At 37.6% G+C, this 3670-nt stretch overlaps 1 pseudogene; it reads left to right on the top strand.

Moving 5' to 3' along the window:
- Positions 1-2864: 2864 nt before the first annotated feature.
- LOC106299866 overlaps positions 2865-3670 on the top strand; it is a 7447-nt pseudogene continuing 6641 nt past the window's right edge.

Here is a 3670-nt window from a genome sequence, read left to right on the forward strand (position 1 = left end):
TCAATGAACCATTTTAGAGCACCTCCAATGGGGGGGTTCTACCCATTAGAGTTCTAAAAATTCATGTGTATAATTATATGTTGTATATGTGTATGTATGTGTGGAGTCCATTATTTTGTGAAGAACCCCACTTTTAAAGTTCTAAGAGCAAGTCCATTGGTTAGAGACATTTATGGGCTCTAATGAATAAATTAGTAATTAATTTTGTGATTTAAAAAGTTTAGAATCCTTGTTAGTTTAATTAAATTTTTCATGGTCCAATGAGGTTCTTAAATATTTGTTTTTTAGAAGTTGAATTATTAAATTTAAATTTAACAAAACTTATAAATTATTGGATTTCATAAAATTTAAACAAATATGACATAGAAACATATTAAAAATAGAAATACAAATTTATAATTAAAATTTTTAAACAAACTTGAAAGAAACAAAATAAAACTTCCTATAGAATTTGACACAAAAGCTAGACAAACACTAGAACACTAGAATCAAAATCGGGTGAGAAGTGTTTTTGAGCATATATACCTTAATGACAAGCTCAAAGCATACAAGCGTACACAGGTAATTTGTTTCACCATGGTTCTACATCACATGAAATATAATAATAAACGCGTTTAGTGTGTCTAAATTAATAATTTTCTTTGTCTACGTTCCAAATTAGCAACGTAACCCACCTAACATTAGTGCATGCTCTCTACATATAAATACATATACATATACAAATTACAACCTGATCAAACTTAGAGTATAGACCAACCAAAAAAATGTACACGGTTCGGTTGATAACCTTGATTATTCACTTGTTCTTTGCATCTTTGAACACAATCGTCTTCGCTGGATTAACATACCAGTAAGTTTACTGTTGCTATGGGAAACTTCTTCTCTCATCTCTTGATGGTTTGGGATCAGAAGGTCGTCAACAGTGTCAGGGTGGCAGTAGGACCAGTCTCTCACGGCCTGTGCGTCAGTACTGATTAAGTCCATGGATTGCAATTTAAAAGGGATTTTGGGATATGCTTAGTTTGTTCTAAAACCGAAGATAAGGAACCAAACCCCGAGTAGCTTCAGAGAACTGTACATGCCCTTTAATTTGTGCAACACAGACAAAAGTTTATTCAACGGTATTTTGTCAAAATAAGCTAGACCGTCTACAAGTAGAACCATGGTGAAACAATGAAAATTGCATTGAGTCATCCCATAAGAACAAGACATGATCAATCACGCAATGACACTCTCTTTCTACCCGAAACATACCATACATATCTCCCTTCCTAACTCTGACCATTAATTGGGGAACATACTTCGACTATTCTTTTTGATAACTCTGGTATCTGGGCAGCCACATTCCCAACTATCCTCCGAAAAAGGTCCAGCGCCCCAACGGAAGGGATGTTAAATCCGTTGTGGCCAAGGCTCGAACCCGGGTGGCGGACAGTACAGCTGTACCTCCTTTACCACCAAGCTACTTCGACTATTCTTGGTACGAGATCCCCGATGTGGGTAAGCTTCACATGGGTTTCATAGAAGCGATGGGTTTAGGCACAAGAGACTACACTCCCACTTTCGATTACCATCTCGTCGAGCCAAACTCCTCTGAGAAAGAGGATCCTGTTAAGAATTTTCCAGAGATGGTGGAGAGAAGCGCTTATTACAAAATACTGAAATTAAGAAACAAACGAAGCTCAGAGATGGGAGCTTTATACGAGCTAACAACATCCTCAATCATGTCAAGAAGAGCAAAGAAGACGAACCTCGATCATGTCAATGAAGCGGATGATGTGGGGGTGATTGATCTTCCTCGAGATGAAAATCCCCGACATCGCGATCTCCATGGCGATCTCCTTGATAGCAACCACGTTCCATACCACCGAAAACGATCCCCACCCAATTTGTTGTCCCCATCGATTTCTCAGGCAAAAAAGAAGAACAAAGAACGAAGACGAAGAGACGACGAAGAGGAAGAGAAAGAAGGCAAAAAAAAAAAACCAATAATAAAGCGAAACGTATGGGGTTTTTAACAACTCTACTTCCTCTCTTCTCATTTTAGCATTTTTTATTTTTATTTTTTGCTTTTTTACTTTAGAACTTCTCCTTAGAACTACAAACCGATAGAGGTGGTGTAAAAACTTTGTTTTAAGAACCTTAAGGGTGGAGTTCTCCACAAAATAATGGATCCCACATCTACATACACATATACAACATATACTTATACACATATGAATTTTTAGAACTCCAATAGGTAGAACCCTCATTGGAGTTGCTCTTAGATAATAAAAAGAATCAGTTGTTCGTTCCAAAAAAAAGAAGAAACAGTTGTTAAAGCAAGTTCAGTGTTTTTTTATTGGTTCTGAAATTTTTTTTTTTTGTCAATATTTTCGTTCCTAAAATATTGTATTACAGTGGTTATTAGTTGCACCAGATTATTACATATTTTTGATTGGTCAACCTGGCTCTCATTGCTAGCTGATCAAAATGTTGCACAAAGTTTCTAGGAACATGGCTAAAAGAGAAGTTATTAAGCTTGGAAAATTTAAGGATGTCTTGGACCATTATCATTGCCTCATTGATGGTAGAGTCTTGCGGTCCTCCTGCTGATGGTGATTGCAATTTGCAAGCTCTTGAATAGTTAGTTGTACGCAATCACCTAGAAACATGACGTTCTTGTATGACAAGCCCGTTTAACTTTTGAACACTTAAATTGCCTATACGCACCCAAAAAAAAAAGACCAAGAAAAGTACTGTAGAGAAAACTCGTGGAAGTATCGTTGAACAAACAACATGGCTGACATCTCCAACCATATGTGTGTATATATTTTCTCATAACTCAAGACAATGGCGTAGAGGGCAAAAGAGAGAGAGAAAAAATGAGAAGTTCACCAAACTACCACCATCCTTACACCTTCGTCTTCGTCGTCATTTTGTTTCCAGCTTTAGCTGTCTCTTACAAAACACTGTTGGCGACAGAATCTCTCACTATCTCAAGCAACGAAACCATTGTATCTCATAACGAAACCTTCGAGCTCGGTTTCTTCACTCCCGGAACAAGTTCTCGTTGGTATCTCGGGATATGGTACAAGAAAATCCCCACCAGAACGTACGTATGGGTTGCCAACAGAGACAACCCTCTTTCTCGTCCCAACGGATCTCTCAAAATATCTTCAGACAATAACCTCTTCATTTACGATCACTCCTCCAACACACCTGTTTGGTCAACGAATCTAACCGTTGGCACTTCGAGATCTCCACTGGTGGCAGAGCTTCTCGATAACGGCAACTTCGTGCTCAGGCACTCCAACAATAACGAGTACTTGTGGCAGAGTTTCGATTTTCCGACGGATACTTTACTTCCGGATATGAAACTCGGCTGGGATAACAAAACCGGTTTAGACCGAGTCTGATAATTTGTGAGATTATGAGAGCTTCTAAGTGTTTTAACCGTGATGAAGCACACGAACAAAGTAAAAAGGAGTGAAGTAACCGTAAGTATTTGAGAGAGAAGAGAAATTTGAGAATTTAAGAGAATGAGAGGATTTGTGAGATTGAGAGAATGAAAGAAATGTTTGTATTGAATTGTGTGTTTAATTGTGTAACATACATGGTGTATTTAAAGGAAACAAAAGCAATAAGCACTCAATGGTGGAAGAATAAATAACTAGTAGTGGACTAGCCA

The sequence above is a fragment of the Brassica oleracea genome, chromosome C6 (genome assembly GCF_000695525.1).
Source record: "Brassica oleracea var. oleracea cultivar TO1000 chromosome C6, BOL, whole genome shotgun sequence".
Lineage (NCBI taxonomy): Eukaryota > Viridiplantae > Streptophyta > Magnoliopsida > Brassicales > Brassicaceae > Brassica > Brassica oleracea.